The following is a 15,478-nucleotide window of genomic DNA, read 5'->3' on the forward strand; positions in this document are numbered from 1 at the left end:
TTCAGGCCATAATACAAATATTAAATGAACATCATTTTATCATAAACTAGACATGACCAGTTTTTTTTTGCCATATTTCAGACAGTGGAGTGAAAAGTATAATCAGAAGAGTTGCTCAGAGCCAAGAACCCCCTCAGGAGAATTACAGAAAAACCTGGAACCAGCAGGCACAATTGTTTCAAAGAAAACACTAAGTAATTAACTCAACCTACATGGTCTTTAAGCATGCTTACCATACAAGACTCCGTTTCTGAAGAAAAAGCATGTTCAAGTGCGATTAAAGTTTGTGCCACAACATTTAAGCAGGCTTGTGAAATACTGTGAAAATATAGTCTAGTTAGATGAGACCAAAACTTAACTCTTCGGGTGACATAATACAGACCATGCTTGAAGGCCAAAAGGTAGTGTATATTACCCCCAAAACACCATACCAACAATAATATTTTGAGGTGGAAATATCATGAAGTGGGGCTTTTTTTCAACATAAAGTACTGACAAACTTCATAAAATTCATAAAAAAAGGATGAATATGCAAATGTACCAAGACATTTTTGATAAAAATCTGCTGCCATATACCAGGATGCCTGAATATTTGGTGCCAAACATGCAGGAATTGCCTGTATGTCACAAGAATGCCATAGCCATATTTGTTACTTGCATTTCTGTGATTGGCAGGTACAGAAAAAAAAAAAAGACATGCAGTCATCTGCCTATATGTGGTAACCACAGATGCAGTAGATTAAAAAGACTTGAATGATTTTTTTTTCCTGATGAAGGAGACGGCGATGTCTCTGAAATGCGTAGACTTGTAAAAATAAAAAGGAAGTCTTTTTAATCTACTGCATCTGTGGTTTTTAGAGCGGCGCAAAACCCGTTTCTTTTCTCTTCATATATTTTATAACGTTATCTCGGGGCCGCTGGTAAACACTAAACACTCGCAAGCTTGTGAAAGGGGTTATGAGTGACTGGCACAACCTCACCAGGTGAGTGTATTCCTTTATATCATTTCTACCCCCATACCGGGTAAGACCCTATTTGTGTTTCTTTCCCCACCACAGTATTTGTGGTAACCAGCAGAAGTAAAGAAGACAGCTTGAGTCTGGTATTCTCAGGCTGGATGGAAAGGTACATGATTTTTGGGACCTTCCAACCTAAAAATAACAGCCTGCAGCCACCCCATAATTGGGGCATCCATTAGTAGTGCAAACTATGGCTCTTTAACTGGCTCATCCCAATTGCCCTGGGGTATATGGGGTTGATGTTAGCTGTGATTTGTCAAAAATCATAGCTGCCATCAAGCCCTAGATTGGTAATGGAGAGGAGTCTATTACCTCCAATTCCTCCAATTCCAACTCTGTAAGTAAAAAGAAAAACAACACAAGCAAAAAAATTCTTTATTTAAAAAAAAAACACCCGCTTTCACCAATTTGTGTTTATTCCATGTTCTAATAATTGTGCTAAGTTGTTGCCTTCTTACCAAGCTGCTTACCTATTGTCCTAAAAGAGTCAGCTCATCACCATGTAGTCATTCCAGGAAGGAAAATCCGGACGGTGCTCGTGGGTCAAGAAGGCTGTAGTCAATCAAAAAATGCGGATCCCCAGCACAAAGAACGTCCATAGAAACTTGAAATAAAGCTAGAATTTGATTTTATTCCAATAATGGTTAAAAAAGGGGGAAGAAGGAATAAAACATAACTGCTCAGATCTACGCGTTGATCATGTCTAAGGACGATAGCGGCTGAAATGCGTAGATTGGAGGAGTTATGTTTAATTTTTTCTTCACCATTTTTAACCATTATTGGAATACAATGAAATTTTAGCTTTATTTCAAGTTTTTATGGACGTTCTTTATGATTACCTATTGTCCTGTAGCCCATCAGAGCATTGTACAAGAGTAAAGTTGTCCTTGGTGTCCTTAGCTCTTTGGTGTTTTCCATATTGGAGAGGTTGAAGTATGACTAATTGGGTGTGTTGACAGGTGTCTTTTATACATGTAATGAGTTTAAACAGGTGCAATTAATACAGGTAATTAGTGCAGAGTAGTAGGGCTTCTTAAAGAAAAAATACCAGGTCTGTGAGAGCCATAATTCTTGCTTGTTGGTATGTGATCAAGTACTTATTTCTGTCACAATGGATTCCTAGTATAGGAGTCTTGTGACAGATTTTGGGACCTGAGTCTCATTATGCCATGTGTGACTCTTCATATTAAACATGTTTCCTTTTGTGCATTAGGGGATAATGTCAGTTTTGGTGCTGGAAGATCTTTTATAGTTGTTTTCAGGTGCAACTGATTTGCGACCACGCTCATTTGCTTCAAATAGTTACCGTATTTTTCGGACTATAAGACGCACCTGACCATAAGACGCACCCTGGTTTTAGAGGAGGAAAATAGGAAAATAAAATTTTAACCAAAAAATATGGTCATGACACACTGTTATGGGGCAAGGATCTGCTGCTGACACTGTTATGGGGGTAATGTCCCCAAATTCTCTACTAAGGTACCCCATTCTGATAAGGATCCTCCTGCCTTGTATATGATCCTGCTCATATACCCCCCATCCATCCTGCTAATAATATACCCCCCATCCATCCTGCTAATAATATACCTTCCATCCATCCTGCTCATGATATACCCCCATCCATCTTGCTCATGATATGCCCCCATCCATCCTGCTCATGATATGCCCCCATCCATCCTGCTCATGATATGCCCCCATCCATCTTGCTCATGATATGCCCCCATCCATCCTGCTCATGATATGCCCCCATCCATCCTGCTCATGATATGCCCCCATCCATCCTGCTCATGATATGCCCCCATCCATCCTGCTCAAGATATGCCCCCATCCATCCTGCTCATGAAATGCCCCATCCATCCTGCTCATGAAATGCCCCCATCCATCCTGCTCATGAAATGCCCCCATCCATCCTGCTCATGAAATGCCCCCATCCATCCTGCTCATGAAATGCCCCCATCCATCCTGCTCATGAAATGCCCCCATCCATCCTGCTCATGAAATGCCCCCATCCATCCTGCTCATGAAATGCCCCCATCCATCCTGCTCATGAAATGCCCCCATCCATCCTGCTCATGAAATGCCCCCATCCATCCTGCTCATGAAATGCCCCATCCATCCTGCTCATGATATGCCCCCATCCATCCTGCTCATGAAATGCCCCCATCCATCCTGCTCATCATATGCCCACATCCTGGTAAATGGCGTGTATCCTGTGGCACAGGAAAAAAAAAAATAAACGTTTATACTTACCCTTCCTCACTCCCTGAAGCACCGATCTCTGTCTCAGCTGCAGTGCCGCTGTATGGAGCCGTCACCGTTGTCTGCAGCATCGCGTCTTCTTGTCTGTGCCGGCGGTAAGCTGATCGATTCTGGTGGATACTAGCGGCGCGCACAGCGATGACGTTATCGCGGTGCGCGCCGCTAGTGTCCAGATCAGCTGACCGCCGGCACAGACAGGAAGACGCGATGCTGCAGGGGGGCGGCTCCACACACGGTGACGGGTGAGTACACTGATTCACTTCACCCCGCGCTGATAATGATGCACGGGGGGCAGTGAATACAGCCGCACATGATCACTACAGGCTGTAGTTGCCAGGGGTGATCACGGCCGGCTGCTAATTATGCACGCACCCCCGCCCATCACCCCGCCCACCTGTCAGCGCCGGTTTCGCTGAGAGATGATGGGCGGGAGGATGGGCGTGCATATGTAATGAGCGGGCCCACGTGGTCACGGCAGGCTGTTACAGCCTGCTCGTGCCGCCGATGACCCGCTGCACCGCGGCACCCTCATTCCCCGCACCCGCAACCTTATAGTCAGACCATAAGACGCACCCCCCACTTTCCCCCAACATTTGGGGGGAAAAAAGTGCGTCTTATGGTCCGAAAAATACGGTATATGGCGCATAAGCTTTGACTGGTGAAAGAATCTTGCATTCTGTTCAGTCACCTGGGTGGAAGGAGCTGTTGGTGTACTGACTGCTGCCAAGCCGCCTGCAGCCTTGAAGTCTGGCTGCAGTTGTAAAGTTTCTTTTGTTATCTTCCTTTTCCACTGTCTGTTTCCATTTCCTTTCTGCTTATTAGTGTAGCAGTGAGACTAGTGCTCTTGCAGGCCTTTTCACTAGTAAGGGTGAGTTTAGGGAAAGCAAGGGTCCTAGGTATGTGATTGCCGACAGGTTGAAAGAACCTTTGTAGGTAACGGTAGAGCGCTCAGAGTACAGCTGCAAGTGAGTGCAGGAGTTGACCCATCACCCCTCTCCCTAGCACCAGTGCCCACCATTGTTAAAGTGCCCCTTGTGGACCCCTATTTGTTATCTGTGTGCCAGACATCCATAGGTTCATGCACAACTGTTACGCTGGTATTTTCGGACACATGTCAGTCCAAATGTTACAATTCTATGCAATAAAATGCAAATTAATTATTTAACACTCTAAGGGTATGTGCGCACTAGGCGTTTTTTTCGCGCTGCATTTTTATGTGCGTTTTTGTCTCAAAAAATGCACCCGTGGCTAAAAAACGCAACAAAAATGCATGTGTTTTTACCGCGATTTGGTGTGTTTTTGCTCACTGCGTTTTTAATCAGTGCACAATGCCATTAAAGATTGTTGATGAAAAAAAAAAAAAAGGTCTGATGTAATTTCCTTTTTCAAAATGTTCATTGTATGCAGGAGAGCAGACAGCTGCAGAACTAGTGTATGCAGGAGAGCAGACAGCAGCTGCAGAACTACAAGGCTCAGCATCCTCCATCCAGGACTGTATGCAGGAGTTTTTTGCCCAAAAAGAAAAGAAAAGTGACATGGGCTTCGCTATATCTTTGTATGCTAGCCAGGTACAGCAGGCAGGTACAGGCTGCCCCCAATCCCCAGCTGCCCATTTGTACCCGGCTGTGAATCAAAAATATAGGGAAGCCCTTTTTTTTATTTATTTCATGAATTTCAAGAAATAATTAAAAAAAAAAATGACTTGGGCTTCGCCCAATTTTTGAGTCCAGCCAGGTACAACTAGGCAGCTGGGGATTGGAATCCGCAGTGCAGAGTGCCCAAGCTTTCTGGGCACCCCCGCTGCGAATTGCAGTCCACAGCCGCCCCAGAAAATGGCGCTTTCATAGAAGCGCCATCTTCTGGCGCTGTATCCAACTCTTCCAGCTATCCTGGTGACTGTGGCTCGCTGGGTAATAATGGAGTTAGGGCTAGCTGTATATTATCAGCTGGCCCTAAGCCCGAAATTCATGGTGTCACGCCAATTTTAGACAAGGCCACCATGAATTTCTAGTAATGATAAAAAAAAACACAACACAGAAAAATATTTTTATTAGAAATAAAACACAACAAAATTAGTGACTCCATCTTTATTGAAATAAAAAAACCCCCTCCACAGTAATCCTGGGTCAAGGGTCCCGCGCCGTCCAATCCGGATCCAATATCATCTGATCGGTTTGCTGGAAGGCAAAGCGATCAGATGATGTGTCAGGTTAAAGGACGTGAATCACATCACACATCAGCTGATTGTATAAAAGCCGATTATACAATCAGATGATGCATCAGTGCAAAAAAAATAAAAATAAATAAATACTCACGTCTGTGCTGATTACCGGCAGCTCCTGGAGCGATCGGATGAGAGTCTGATCCTGTCCCATAGCTGCAGGAGCTGCCGATAATCAGCTGATGAAGTCTCCTGACGGCAGGATCAGCTGATAGCCGGCCGGGAGTGAAAAAGCCAGCGACACCGCGAGAATTCCGATCAGCTGATGTGTCAGGTGACTGCATCAGGTGATCCACCGCCAGGTCCTGCAAGCTTCGTACGTGCCACGGGGAGACTGCACACAGCCAAAGCGGCGGTACCGGGACAGGAGCTGGGAGCGGGCATGGCACCGGGACCCTGCAGACAGGTGAGTATATATGACATTTTTTTTTTTCTACTGACATGGCACCGGGCGGGTTGTGGACGCAGCGGTGACAGTACCGGGAGGATTCATGCTTCTGTGTTTACCAACAGAAGGAATCCTCTTCCTGTACACGTCATTTTACTGCCCACCCATTGCGTTTATAGCTGCGTTTTTAGTCATAGAAACGCAGCTATATGCGTTTTTCATTGCGTTGTTGAACATCTCATTGAACTCAATGGGTGAAAAACGCAGTGAAAAACGCAGAAATAATTGACATGCTGCATTTTTGTGGTCACCACAAAAACGCAGCTACAAAAAAACGCTGTGTGCGGACAGCACTTCTGAAAACCCATAGACATTGTTGGGGAAGCAATGTCACTGCGTTTTCAGCACAAAAACGCGGTAAAAAACAACGCTAAAAACGCAGCAAAAACGCCTAGTGCGCACAAGGCCATACAGTGTGATTTTTTGGGATTTTTTGGGGGGATTCTGTCTGCCACAGTTGAAGTGTACCAATGATAAAATTACTGACCTTTCGATTCTTTGTAAGTGGGAAAACTTGAAAAATCAGCAGTGTATCAAATACTTATTTTCCCATTGTATATGATACAATAATGTGTTTATATAATAAAATATTAGGATCAGTCATGTATAGAATCATTGTCATATTGTAATACTCTGTAATTGCTGTTGCGTTGAGTTGATATCAGCTTCTAAGTAAATTTCGTAGAATATCCTGCAGATATTTCCCCTTTAATACATTATTTAACTGAACTTCCGGCACAAAATCAGAGCCACTTGTATTATTGTGCCATTATCTTTTTCTTCAGAAGCTAACAAGTAATGCTACCATACAGTTTTCAGATCAATAGTGTCTGTGGCATTGAATATACAATGTTGTTTCAAGTTACAATGGCTCAAACTACAGTAAATTGTAAATTCAGCGTATTGCTAATTTTAACCAGTTTTAATATAATTTAATTGACTTATTATGTTTAAGACTGCAATACATTTTGCAGCATTAAAAAATATAACTACTTGGTGTAAAAATCTAATACGATTAATGATCCATTGTCATGTTATTAAGATAAGATGTAGATCATTAAACATGTATTCAATATAATCTTGAGTTCACATTTTGTTCTTTTATAAATGACAATGCATTGAATAATATCTTCTATCTATCTATCTATCTATCTATCTATCTATCTATCTCTATCTATGTCATGGGTGTGAGTCTCTCTCAGGGGACCTTTGGCAAGTCAGAGACCAGAAAGTCACAGCCCCCTATTTTGCACAGCACTGTATCTTATGTTTAAATTTATTTACTTTCCCTTGGTAATGTAGGGGTTAGGGACTCTTTTCTATCTGACATCCATTTGAGCCTTAATCTAAGGTGCAGGTCTTTGTGACCACACATTTTGCTATAAATAGTCATATTTCTTAATATCTGATGTCAGTTGAACATTCTGATATCTAAACTATCCTTTTTGAAAGGAGCCAGTCTTTGGAAGGAGCTGATTATTGCAGTTTTGGTGTTAGCTGCTGTTACAAATGTCACCCATCATTAGGAGACTAGTGATAGGTTTGAGTACAGAATTTCACTTTGCCTTGTAAGGCTATAGACATTAAATGTATTTTTCTTTCTTTTGTTGCACCAAGGGTAAATGTCAGTTTTCCTTGCTAGCAGCTTTTGATTACTTCATGTGCATCCGGTTTGTGACCGCACCCATCACCTTTAAATAGCCACATGTTCCAACAGAAGATGCTCATTATAGAGAATCCACACTCTGATACTTTCCACTGAGGAGAAAGGTTGCTGCTGCTGGAGCCTTTGCTTTTTGTGTAGTCCTGCTAGAGGAAGTTATGCTGGCTGCAGCCTTGGTGTCTGGTTGGAGCCATAAAGTTGGTGTTGTATCCTTTTGTGTATTCCCCTGTTTGTTTACCTTCCATTGTGTTTTACTATTGCAGGGGTATGACTAGTGCTCTGGACTGCCATCTCATTAGTCAGGGTGAGGATAGGGCTAACGAGGTACTAGGTATCCCACTTGACAATGTGGTGAAAGAACCCATATAGAGATGATGGGGAGCCTAGGGAACAGCTTCAGGTAATTTCAGGTGGTGTCCTCTCACCCCACTTCATAGTGTCAGAGACCACGCTTGTTACTGTGTCACCTGTGTACTCTGTGTGTGTCGGTGCATGTCAAGGGTTCACTGGTATCTGAAGGACCCTGATAGTCACAGCATAACAGGTGCATTGAACTTACTTGGAATGTTTCCCTTTTTGTATCTATTTCCCACCTAGCCCATTAGCCTCATGTGTTTTAAACTTCCAATGTTACTCACTGATCTTCTGTAAATCCTGATGTGATGGGATTCTGATCTGGCTATAAATCCTAAGTCTTATGAAAAGGCTTGTTTAAAAAGCCACATTTGACTTGTAGGATTGCTACTTCCAATTGGTGGTGCTAGAGTTTGCTTCCTTCCTCACTAGAGGGACAATTTGAATACTTTCCAGAGGGGCATTTCAGCTATAAGTCCCTTACTGAAAGCCAGACAGGTTTGTCAGGTCTCCATAATGAGAATAGTCTTCCCCGTGGTCCCCACATAGCTTCTCATAAACCAGATCAGATACCCCCACTTTGCACTGACGAAAGGCAATCGCCCCGAAATACCGTGTCTGCAAATTGGGATTCTGATCTGGCTATAAATCCTAAGTCTTATGAAAAGCCTCTTTTGACTTTTAGGATTGCTACTTCCAATAGGTGGCATTAGAGTTTGTCTCCTTCCTCACTGGAGGGACAATTTGAATAATTCCCAAGGGGCATTGCAGCTATAAGTCCCCTTACTGACCGCCAGACTAGTTTGTCAGGTCTCCATAAGGAGAATAGTCTTCCCCATGATCTTGTGTAGTTTTATTAGGAGCCAATTTAGATATAGTGTAGAGTAAAGGCCCTGTCACACACAAAGAGAAATCTGTGGTAGATGTGTGGTAGATCTGTGGTTGCAGTGAAATTGTGGACAATCAGTGCCAGGTTTGTGGCTGTGTACAAATGGAACAATATGTCCATGATTTCACTGCAACCATAGATCTGCCAAAGATTTATCTCTGTGTGTAACAGGGCCTTAAGACTCAGCAAAAGAGGTTGCTGTGACGTGGCGCTGGGCTGGTATTACAATGACCATTTTCATTTTCTAACCAGCTCTAAAACCTTTTTTGTTAGTAGTTTATATCTCTGCCATTATTGTGTGCGACTGTTTTTATCTTCTTTTCATCTTTTTATGTATCTAACTTTCTTTCTTTCTATCTATCTGTGTTATCTTTCCTTTTTATCTTACATTTCTTTGCATATTTATTTGTCTATTATTGTACAGGAATATAATGAATATTTTTTATAGTTTCCATTTTAACGTAACCCAAACTGATTTCATAAAGCCATTCTGAATAGATGTAAAAGTCATAAGCGGAATTTTACATCCTTAGATCGCTTTATAGTTCGCCATCTGCATGTGTCTTTATGCCAGTACATTAACTTATGTATAACAGTGTTATACACAGAAACAGTTAGGACATACTTAGGTATAATATTATTAAAGGATAGCTTAGAGGTCATTTTAACAAACCCAGATGGTCTATATGAGACGGTGACCCACATTGGTCATTTTATTACAGTTGAATTGCAGTATTTTGTTATTCTGGATTTTTTACATTCACAGTGTTATTGTTCACCAATGTTATCCATCTGGCTGGAGTCACACACAGCATTTTCTGTATAATCATAAGATTTTCATTGAATTTCTGCTAAGTTCTGTATTCCTTTTTTTCCCCAGCCAGAAATTACTTTGCAGTTTATATTAAAATATAAAACATATTACATATTAGGTGTTGGAGTGCTGTTCTGGGGGTCAATTGCATTTTTTAAATTTTAAAAATAATATGTTCTGGGTTTTTTTTAACTGCCCATTTTTTTTCCCTATAAGCTTCTCCAACAGACTTGAAAAAACACCAGGAAAACATAAATACTAAATGATGCTAAAATATTAAAAATACACAAATATATTCTAATACACTAGAAATAATGCTTGTTAATATTATTAAATAAACCCTGAGGAATCCAAAAAGGAAAATAAAACATTGAGCCAAAAAATGATAAACCACATGAACAGTCAAAAAAGTAATAATAAAATCAAATACACTTGCACCAAATCAGCATCTCCTGGCAAAAAAATCATCAAAATGCAATCAATTTTGAGCAGGTTTTTTTTGCAAGAAAATGCAGGAATTTGGTGTATAAATTTCAGCACCAAATCTGCATCTCCTGGCAAATCTGCCAGGAGATTCAGATTTGGTGTAGAATTGTCTGCAAAAATGTCTGCACTAGATTTATGTACCAAATTTGAATCTCCTGGCAGTGAAACTAGGTCAAAACTACGATTTTTGTGTAGTTTTCTGCAAGGAGATACAGATTTGGTGCTATAATTTATACACCAAATTCCTGCACCAAATCTGCATCTCCTGGCAAAAAACCTGCATCAAAACAGCATCAAAACCACATCACATTTTGATGTGTTTTTGTGCCAGAAGATGCAGATTTGGTGCAGGAATTTGATGTATAAATTTTAGCACCAAATCTGCATCTCCTGGCAAAAATCCGCACTTTAGGTGCAGCTTTCTGCGAGGAGATGCAGGTCTTGTTGATCTCAATGAGTTCACCTGAGGTGAGGTCACTAAGTTCAATGAGTTAACCTGAGGTGATGTTACTGAATTCAATGAGGTGAGTTTTTCTGTGGCCACAGGTGGGGTTCTATGGGAACTTACAGCTGTGACTGCAAGTAAACTCATTGGCATCACCACTAACAGTTGTGGCTCAGTCAGTGTCTACCTAAAGCTGCAGCAGGCAATCATGTTCTTTAATGTGCCCGCATGCTGTGACTTCAATAGGTCAAGGGTTTAGTGACAGCAATGAGCTGTCACTAACCCCTTATAATACCCCGATTGCTACTGCACCAGGGCAATCGGGATGAGCCGGGTAAGGCGCCAATATTGTAAAATATATGAGGGGCTGGTGATAAATCTTTGAATTTGTGATTTTTTTTGTTTCTAAGGTAACAAATGTTACATCACATGAAAGCCTTATGTATTTAATATATGTTTTCAAAATTTTGTGTTTGTTGCTTATGGCAACAGTGTTCTATGCATGCAGGAAAAAAAATGGTGGAGTCTAATGCGATATTCATAGCAATTAAGAGCAGAGGAGTGATAAAAGTCTTGTTTCTTCAAGGAAATTCCACAATGATATTCATAGTGATATGACGCAGACATTGGGGGATCAATGTCCTTCATATTCAACAGTTAAGAACTGGGTTGCCAAATTTAAAATGGGCCACCAGTAATGAGAAACATTCTGGATGGCCAAGATTGGTTGCTGTTCCGGAGATCATTGATGCTGTGCTCAACCTAATACTGGAGAATCGACAAATTTCAGCTAGAGCAATAGCAGACATGATGGGGGTTTCCCGTGAATGTGTTTGTGTCATTCATGAATATTTGTACATGAGGAAGCTATTTGCAAAGTGGGTCCTCAAATGTTTGACAACAGATCAGAGAAGCAGGCAAGTGTAAACTTCCTAGTCCATTTGGCAGCGTTTACGGACTGATAAGAACTTCCTGGATCGACTGGTCACTATGGATGAGACCTGGATTTATTTGTATGACCCTGAAAACAAGGAGCAGTCAAAAGAATGGAGGCACAGTGGTTCTCCTCATCCAAAGAAATTCAGGGTGCAAAACACAGCCACTAAGGTGATGGTGTTTGTGTTGTCGGATAAAAAGTGGGTGCTGCTAGTGGACTACTTTCAAAAGGGTTCCACCATCAGTTCAAGGTATTACATTGAACTTTTGGACCAATTGAAGGCAGCTCTGAAGACCAAAAAGTGCAGCAAGCTGTCCAAAGGAATCTTGTTCCTGCAAGATAATGCCTCCGCTCCCACTGCACAAGTGACCACGGCAAACTTTGCAGAGCTGGGCTTCCAGCTGGTTGACCACCCACTTTATTTATTAAATTTAGCTATCTCCGACTATCATCTGTTTCCAAACCTGAAGAAACACCTCAAGGGAACCAAATATCACATAATTTCTGATGCCATGGCTGCTACGGATGCCTAGTTTGAGGCACAACCAAAATCCTTCTTTTTGCTAGGCTTACAGAACTTGGAATACTGATGTGTGGTGACAACAGTGAAGGGAATGTGGAATAAATATAAAGCTTCATTATCCTATCTAATTTTTGTCTAGGTAAAGCCAAAGACTTATCAGCAGCCCCTTGTAATGCATGCGACAATTTTGGGGCAGCGGTGGGCTGATATTTTTAGCCTGAGGGCCAATAACCATAGGCATTCCCAGTCTGAGAATACCAGCCCCCAGCTGTTGGCTTTATTGTGGCTGGGTATCAAAATTGGAGGGGAACGTATCCAAGTTTTTAAAATTATTTAAATGTGTCCCTAGTATTTTGATTCACAATGTGAGTATTGCAAAATGGCCAGAAATGTGCAAATTGCATACATGTAGTCACATGACTGCCTGCTTCCAGCACCAGCACCAGAGTACAGTCATAATGTGCAGCACTTGTGCTGTGAGGATTCAAACTTCTCCAACCAAATAGAGTAGCTGCAAACTTTAAAGTCAAACCTGGACAACCCCTTTAAAAACAGGGGTAGTCCAAGGGAAATCACAGTTCTAAAGAAGTAGTGCATTTTAGTATAGAACTGGGTTTGTCAGGAAAGCCCAGTGTTGCAGCAGAGCTGTATATGTCATAACACCCACTGAGACAAAATAGCATAGTCCAGCAAGCAAGCAAAGCTGAATATTTATGAATGCTCACTTGAAGTCAGAGCATTTTCGTACCAAATTCAATTTCTCGCCTCAACAAGCCTGATAGTGTGATATAAGAGGTATGAACATAGTACAAGTTCATCTCAATAAATTAGAATATCATCAAAAAGTTAATTTATTTTAGTAATTCAAAAAATACAGGAGAAATGCATATATTATATAGAGTCATTACAAACAGAGGGATCTATTTCAAATGTTTATGTTAGATTTGTTAATGTTGATGATTATGCCTTACAGCCAATGAAAACCCAGAAGTCATTATCTCAAAAAATTGGAATATTATAGAAGACTAACTGAAAAAATGATTTTAAACTCAGAAATGTTGGCCTACTGAACAGAATGTACAGTAAATGCCCTGAATACTTCGTCAAGGCTCCTTTTGCATGAATTACTGCATCAATGCAGCGTAGCATGGAGGCGATCAACCTGTGGCACTGCTGAGGTGTTATGGAAGCCCAGGTTGCTTTGATAATAAACACTTTAAATAGATTCCTCTGTGTTTAATGACTCTATATAATATATGCATTTCCCTTTTTGTATTGAATTACTGAAATAAATGATCTTTTTGATAATATTCTAATTTACTGAGATGCATTTGTATCCAGATGCTCTAAAGAGCTGAGGAAGCCAGTTGAGGGAAAAGGAGAATAGAGACTTTAGCACTAAAGTCAGGATAAGAAACACTCACTTATCAATTACATTCAATGTGCTGGTTTAGCCTGTCCTGTATCACTACCATAAAGCATTTTTTGATACACTGAAATTGTTCTATAGGATAAAGGAAGTATTCTCAATAATCAGAAGCACCTTAATAATAATAATAGCTCAGTTGAAATACATCAAACTCTGCATATTTAGAATTTCTAATCATTCTAATATATAACATAAATTGTAGTATTATTATTTTGTTTGAATCCAACATCAATTTTTGCATACAAATAATTCTTTAAAGCCGCCTCAAATATTCTACAAAACAGGTTTGTTTTTGCAGCAACTGCTATTTTCAATTGTAATTAAAGAACATCGTACTTCTAAACCCACATGAAAAGACTTAACATCATATTCTATTTAATAAAAAAGAGACATACAAAAACTAATGAGGCACTTTAGATATGAAAGTCCACAACTCATGTGCAATATTTTGAAGGTGGTACAAAATCAGATAAAAACGTCCAATTAGGTAACAGTGCAAAAATGAAAAACTACTGTTTACATGGCTGCTATTTCAGGAATTAATTTGAGAACTTTTATAATGCATAATTTACATTATCCCTAAAAGTAATCTATGGTTTATTTTTTTTAAAACTGTTATATAATGATTGTAACAGCTAATTTTATTTTTGTAGGAAGCAAGTACTGTGTTCTTTGTCAGGGTCAAGTCCAAAGTGGCAATTGTGTGCATTATGTGCTCTTTAACGGCCATTTATGATGCTTGTAATCATAAGAAAACCTAGAATTTGAAGTTCCCCCTATTCTTTCAAGCTGCAAGTTTAGCTATGTTGCCATTCAGTTCCTTTCTTCCCCTTTTTTCTTTGCTCTATTTTTTATTATTCAAATTATGCAATATATAATTTATCAATACTTTTTTAGCAAATTAACATGGTGCGATGTTTTCTTGTTTTATAATGTAAAGTTTGGATTTGAAAATAAATGATGTCCTTGAAATTCCAGGGTTGTCAGCTCTACAAAGTATCCTGTGTCTTTACTATGTATGTACCTGTTTGCTTTCTTTGTCTCAATATATTATCATAACCCCTTTGTGACTTTATGTATTAATAATGTCACCTTTTGTGCCTGTGTATCTTCCTTATACTCCGTCTGTGCTTCCATATATCAATAACGCCCCCTCTGTGCCTGCACATACTAATAGTGTTCTCTTCATGTCCTTATATATTACTAAAAGCTAATTTTCTATACCCATATATTATTATTTCTCTCTTGTTACCTTTATTTATTAATAATTTCTTCTCTGTGCCTTCACATACAAATTAATGTCCCCTTAGTGCTTCCATATATTAATAACTCCACATTTGTCCTTGGCTCTGTATGATAATTATGCCCACATTGTGCTTCTAGATAATAGTAATGTTTCTCCTCTAGTGATTTTATGCTCTATGTGGAGATCTCAACTCACTCGATTACTTGTGAGGTAGGCACACGAGCCGATTTAAATAAAAAAGGCTGCTTTATTAAGATTTCTTAAATCATACCGAAAAAAACCCCAGAAAATAAATTGTCTCTCAGTGCAGGAAAACAGGCTACACATTCCAAACAAGGACACTTCAGTAAAACGACACTTCAGTGACAGTCCAGTATACAAGCCCCATATGGAGACTTCACACTGAAGGACTTTTAACTCTATTCACAAACACTTAAGGATACACCTAGGATTTCTTATATCCACCATACCATGCCCAGAGTGGGGATATGAGCAGCCACTCTCGTTCCTCTCTGATAACTCATAAACTAAGCTCTTGACATGCCCTATTAGCAAGCTCAGTACTATACATGCTGGAACTTGCTTCCATGCTTACATCAATGAGGATAACCATCTCTGTGATTCATATCTTAAATCCATGATATGTATAGCAGCAATCTTACCCCTATGAAAAAATGAATAAACATATCCTACTTCTTCAGGGCTTCACTTCTTTCTGCAGGTGACACATAGTAATTTTTTTTTA

The sequence above is a fragment of the Anomaloglossus baeobatrachus genome, chromosome 6 (assembly GCF_048569485.1).
Source record: "Anomaloglossus baeobatrachus isolate aAnoBae1 chromosome 6, aAnoBae1.hap1, whole genome shotgun sequence".
NCBI classification, from domain to species: Eukaryota; Metazoa; Chordata; class Amphibia; order Anura; family Aromobatidae; genus Anomaloglossus; species Anomaloglossus baeobatrachus.